At 36.7% G+C, this 6,698-nt stretch overlaps 1 pseudogene; it reads left to right on the top strand.

Annotated features, from left to right (window-relative positions):
• The first annotated feature begins 635 nt into the window (after positions 1–635).
• LOC113325535 lies at positions 636–735 on the top strand (annotated as a pseudogene).
• The last annotated feature ends 5,963 nt before the right edge of the window (positions 736–6,698 follow it).

Genomic DNA, 6,698 nt, shown 5'->3' with positions numbered 1-6,698 from the left:
CTTGTAGACTCTGTTCTACGGATAACTGGAATTTTGCAGTTTGCTGAGTTAACAAGGCGAGAGATTCCTCTAAACTTAGGATTTTCTTATCTGACTGATTCTGAAACTGAGCTAGTCCTGAAGGATTCTTAGTATAGCCAAAACCTGGGGGAGCATTAGAATTACTAAACTGACCTTGACTTTGGCCCTTAGACCACGAAAGGTTCGGATGGTTTCTCCAACCAGGATTATAGGTTTCTGAATATGGGTCAATCTTTTGACGGTTATCAAATCTAGTGTTATTATAAAGAGCATTGGCCTGCTCTTCAATATTCTGGCCTTCCCAAAAAGGCTCCACTCTACCACTAGTCTGGCCCACTTCTAAGGCTTCTAACCTTTTTGCTATAGCAGCAATTTTGGCATCTGATTCATAGCCTCCTTCTACCCTATTAACGTTTCCTCTACTTAAAAGAATTGTTTTCTGGGGTGCCCTACTATTTTCCCATTGCTGGGTTTTTTCGGCGATTTCATTAAAAAATTCCATCGCCGCATCAACAGTTTGGTTTTCAAATCCACCAGTGCATAGAGACTCAACCATGGTCGTTGTGGAATAATCTAAACCCTCATAAAGGATCTGAACTAGCCTAACCTTTTCTAAACCATGATGAGGACACTGGGATAATAAATCATTGAACCTTTCCAAATACCTATATAAAGATTCTCCCTCTTGTTGTGAAAATGTGCATATTTGCGTCCTAATAGACGATGTTTTGTGCCTAGGGAAAAACTTATTGAAAAAGGCAGATGTAAGTTGTTCATATGTCTCAATTGACTCGGAGTCCAAACTATACAGCCACGACTTGGCCTTATCTTTCAGGGAAAATGGGAATAACCTAAGTTTCAAAAAATCATCATCTAAGCCTCTAATTCTTAGAGTACTACAAATTTCCTCAAAATCCCTAACATGGTAATAAGGGTTTTAATTTTCTTTCCCTAAAAAGATTGGGAGCATCTGTAAGGTCCCAGGTTTCAGTTCATAGGGTGCCTCCGTTTCAACTAACTTAATACACGAAGGACGGGTAGTCCTAGTTGGATTCAACAAAGCTTTCAAAGTTGCAATTTCTGGCGCTATCGGAGCGACATGGATTCTCTCCTCAGTCAAAGAACGTTCAAAAACAGACTCTTCAAAAGCCGGACTTTCTAGATTAAGGTAATCGAGACGCTTCGAACTACTAGGTTTCTCTTTAACAAATCTAACTAGTGCGTCTCTTTTACGTTCAGGCATACAATAGAATTTTCTAAATTGGAAGGGTAAGAAAACACAGATCAAGGCCGACTCAACCAAATCAAACCTATTGATTTCTAGCAAACAAAAAGCATGATGGCTCAACTTAGATTGTTTCTAGACCAGTTTCTAATACTTCGAACGGGAATTCGTTACAATTTAAGCAAACCCCTCTGGAATCAATCCGATTAAACGTAAGTTGAATAGAGGCGAGGGAAGCTCGGTGGAGCTTTGATACCCAAGGCCTCACCGGTATTAGAAGGCGGCGCAGTCACGCATTCAACTTACAGAAACCGTCAAGAACTTCGAAGTATGCTTAAAAGAGTAACCAATATTTTTCGAATGACTTTCCTGTTAAGCTCGTTACCCTATCGGTCTCGTTCTAGTCAAAATTTTAGGCTTAGGTTCGCGTAGGTTACGTGTTCCTAAAGCGGGAAAGAATAGAATGGTGATGAAATCCGAACCCTTATCTTGTATGGCCAGGCCTTGCCCTTTACTAGAAAAATAAATGTCCGTATTCAGTCCTCAACATATATGCATACGAAGGAGTCCAGTAACTCGCTGACAGGGGATTCGCGAGTGTTTAGAATCTTACCTCCCGTTCCATACGAGGGATGAATCGGTTGTAGTCGACTCGGGCCACTGACTCCGATGTCTAGTGTACGAACCCAAGGTGCAGAGACAATATCGTAATTGTCCTCCTTCTCTGCAAACAGTTTATATTTAAAGTACCCTTCCGTAGGGTAATAAAAAAAATAATGTCCCAAAGTCCAAAAAAAAATTACAAAAATAATAAACCCTAATGCAGTTTTTTTTCTTAAAATAAAATAAACAAACCCTAAACCAAAATTGTCTAAAATAAAATTGTCTTCTTTTCTTTTCTTTTTGCTTTAATCTTTAGATCCAAGTCTTTATGAAATCACCAAACTCCTTGGCTCAATTTTCTTTATGATCCAGAACCTGTAGACACCAGATAAATACCCAAAAACATAAAAAAGGACAAAAATAATAAAAAATAAAAAAAAATCTAAAACCCTAAAAACAATTCCGCATCGGCGGCCAAAAATTGATGTGATTTGTAGATTAAAATAGAAAATTAACTAAAAATTATAGCAAACTCAATTAAAGATGATATCAATACTAAAACAAACACTGAGGCTAAGATTCCACTATTTTCCAAGTTCAAAGTGATTAAACCAATACTTATATTTATGCAATTTTCTTGATTAATTTGATTCTAAAATATTGCAACAAGTAGATTTTCAAAAGTAATAATTGTAAATACCAAGTATGAAGCATCAAAAGTCTTAAAACTAAGCATACTCCATCAAAATAGATCACAATCACAATCACTCAAATAAAAATCATATTCAATAATATTTCAAGGCAAATAATCATATAATTATTGCAAATAAAAAGATAAAATATAATATACCACCTTTTGTTGGAAAAATAACTTCCTCTATCGCCTCAGCAATGGGGTTTAGCTCCTCATATTAATCATGATCTCAAAATATGTGTTTGTTGCTCAAAAGATGATTATAAGAGTGAAAAGTAATAACATAGACTGTTTGCTACAGTGTATTGGTGTTGCAAAACAGCTGTTACAATAGAACTGTTACAGAAAAACTGTTGCTTTGTCGCTGATTTTAAGACCCTAGTATAAGACTGCCCTGAACAGCTTAATGTTCTTCAGCTGTTAAACAACGACACTTTTCTGCGACTGTCTACCGAGGGTCAATGTTCTTCGAGTTCTTCTTCTTCAACAACACCAGCAGCAGAAACAAAGTTTGGTAAAGATCTGATTTCTTCTTCTCTGGCTCTCCTTAGGTTCCAAAACTCTCGACACCTCTTCTATATGACCCAAGACATCTATTTATATCAAAAATACCGATTAAATCTCTCCCAAATCTTCCAAAATCTCTTTCCTTCTCTTCACGGCCAAGTTGCGACAATTTGTTGTTTTAGGATTTCTACGCGTTTCTGAGCTTTCCTTTTTATTCTAAACTCTTCCTTAGATAGATACAAATCTTTGGGAAGGTTTACAGCATTTTAATCACTCTAAAATTCCCTAAAACAGGTCACACACGTGACTTTCCATATTTTCTTGTTGTGAGAAAAATCCGTCGATTGAGCCAAATCTAATCGATTTAAACACCCATATCAGATTCCTAGACCCATAAGGAGTCTATCCTATGAAAATCAGAGGTTTAATCGACCTCAGACTCCTCCAAATCACGATCACCAAAACTGTTCTTTAACTGCACTATTTTCCCGCCAATTTTTCTGGTTTTTGAATGTTGAAGATGGTTGCCCCTTATCCAGAGTAGGGGTGCGATTAGAAGATGTCTGGAAATGGGATGCCCCTTAGTAATTAGGTTACCCCTTATCCAAAGTGAGAGTCTGAATAGCAAATGTCCTCCCATGAACGCAAAAAACACTTTTCGAGCCAATTTCGCCGCAAAATCTTATTTTTCCAAAAACACCTACAAAGACATAAAAAGCCAAAATAAATACAAAATCGAGCACTAACAATATATACAATTGAGATTATATCAGACACAAAAATGTGCCTATCAAGTTCCCAAATTCGAAAAAATAGATATTTTTGCAAAAACAAAATTTGGGACAACTTCATAATCGGTTGTTAGGTGAAAATTTTAACCTACCGATTATGGCAGTTCCAAAATTCGAAAAAATAATTTGGGACAACTTCATAATCGGTTGTTAAGGGAATTTGTTGACCTACGGGTTATGGTAGTTCCCAAATTCTAAAAACTAGATATTTCACCAAAACAAAATTTGGGACAACTTCATAACCGGTTGTTAGGTAAAATTTAAACTACCGATTATGATAGTCGGCCATCAACATATAGGGCCGTTGGTACTCTAAACTATATAAGGATGGTTTCCTTTCACCCTCTAGGCAACACAAATACCTTTAAACTCTCTCCAACATTATCATCTTCTACATAATGGCCCAACCATTCATTAATCCTACGCAGTTCACGATTGAAGAAGATTTATCTTTATGTAGGCGTTATGTTGAATTCTATCTGAGACGATGAGATCAAGAACGTGGGCAAGGAGGCGTAATGAGTATGAGTTATTTGAGGAGAATTCACGAAAAATTCTGCACCGACACCTGTAACCCAAATAACCGTTACTCTGCTGATCTTTTATGTCGAGTTGGTTCAATACACAGACACGTCGATGAATTTGTCCATTTAACTTATCTTGTGAATCAATATCGATTGAGGGGTGAAACCAATGATGAGGTTATAACACGATCTATCGGGTAATGGCGGAGATGGAAAAGATCAAGCTTCCGTTATGAACCTCATTTCATAATCCTTAAGGCGATGGAGAGATTTAATCCGTTTAGGGCTCGTTCAACACGTCCACGGCGCTAATCACAAGTCATTGTAATAGAATTGAGGAAGTTCAATCAATAGTTATGATTGTAAAATTAAAATTATTATGATTCGTAGGTTATATCGTTATGATTTTCAAATTATTTATGACAATCAATAGTTTTAATTCTTTTTGTAACTCCCGATTATACTCCAACGGCTATTTCTTTCAAAATAAACTAATTGTGCCTCGAAAATCACATATAATTGGTAAATAGTACATATTGATCATCCTCCGATTATAAGTGTTGAACGAAACTGAGAACACTTTAGGAAAAAAATGCAACTAATCGGCAAGGCATAGTAATATGGACCGCCCGATTATGAATAATCGGTAGTACAAGTTAAATTATGACTACCGATTGCGAGTAATTATTGTACGTAATTTCAGTACACTCTTGGAAAAGTACACTTCAACGGCCATATTTTCATAAAAAAAAGAGACTTTGGGACTCTCATCTATATAAGGAGGGTAAACTCTACTCATTTATGCACCAAACAACATATCTAAAGCGTTGTGTATTCTACAAATTGATTTTCAATCGTCTACTCTTGTGAATTTATTCTATATCTCAACTTACAAGCATGGCAACGTTTGATGCAGCTGAAGATTTGGTCATTGTCAAAACATGGTATTACGAAACAAGACGTGCAGATGTCATAGCTGGAAGAATCACACACGGAATCTTTTGGGTAGGGTATATAGAAAATTTGTGCGAGAGTATGGAAATCCAAAGCAAAGATCACTCCAATAAGTTCATGATCATTTCCGACTTGTCCAAAAAGGGGTAAATGATTGCATAACGATACAAAAGAGGATCATTAACAATAGCCACTTAAGCTTATCGATCCAACAATTTGTAAGTATTTGTGTACCTCTTTTACATAACACCGGTGGTTACACTACACGAACTTAGTATTATTTTGTTTTGGTTGTTTTATGTAGGAAACACTCGCAAAAAGGCACTACTTGGAGGAAAATAGAGAACTATTCATATATGATTGAAGTTATCTGAAGTCTGTGGTGATAGTTTAGCGAAAAATGGTTACAATCGGAAGCTATTATATGATGTATTCTACCGATTCTGAGTAAATTTTCCAACTAAAATCTCAGAGTTTGGTTACAATCGGAAGTTAGTATTTAATTTATCTACCGATTGGTTACAATCGGGCGTTAAGTTTTAATGTATCTACTGATTCTGGGAAAATTTTCAAATTTTAATCTCAGAATTTGGTTACAATCGGGCATTAGTATTGAATGTATCTACCGATTAGTTAAAATCTTACGTTAATATTTAATGCATCTACCGATTAGTTACAATTGGAAGTTAGTCTCTACTATATCTACCGATACTGGTGTTTGAGGGTGAAAACAGTTTCTGCTGGTTTCGGTAATTTCGTGTGATGTGGGTGAGAAAAAAATCTAATCCCTAAACAATGTACTGCAAGGGAGTACTTTAGATTCGAGAGATCAATCTGTACAAGTCCGGCCTAAACCAAGAAATGGCCGTTCCAGACTTGCTTCGGTCACAAAGTCGAGGAGAAGGGTTGGTTTTGGGGACGGAAGCGAAGAGAGTGTTGAGACCAGAATAGTTGATTCTGGAAGAGTAGTTTTTTTGTGACTTTTATCAGAAAGTGGGAAGCTAACAGATGGGAAATCTATCAAACGTTTTCTGATTGTTATATGCTCCTGACCAGAACTTGTTGTTCGGTAGGGTAATGCCTATTTATACAAGTCGAAGTGAAATGTACTCTGGTCTCATTAAGAAATGAAAAACGGGTGAGTAAATGGGAGGAGGTGGTAACCGGTAACGCTTGGAATTGATGTTCCATAAAAGAAAGTGTTTCACCATACTCCCTGTATTTACTAACCGCCTCATCCTTATGACACTTTGTTATAACGAGCGTAGTGCACGCCGCACACTGTAAACCGCCAAACCAATACCCAATGAGCATCCCCCAGTTTGTGACATGTGTTAATGTCTCGAGTGTTTTCTTGGAAAACATGTAGCATGTTGTTG

The sequence above is a fragment of the Papaver somniferum genome, chromosome 11 (genome assembly GCF_003573695.1).
Source record: "Papaver somniferum cultivar HN1 chromosome 11, ASM357369v1, whole genome shotgun sequence".
Lineage (NCBI taxonomy): Eukaryota > Viridiplantae > Streptophyta > Magnoliopsida > Ranunculales > Papaveraceae > Papaver > Papaver somniferum.
The sequence above is the reverse complement of the archived record's forward strand: the minus strand, read 5'-3'. Positions and strand labels throughout refer to the sequence as shown.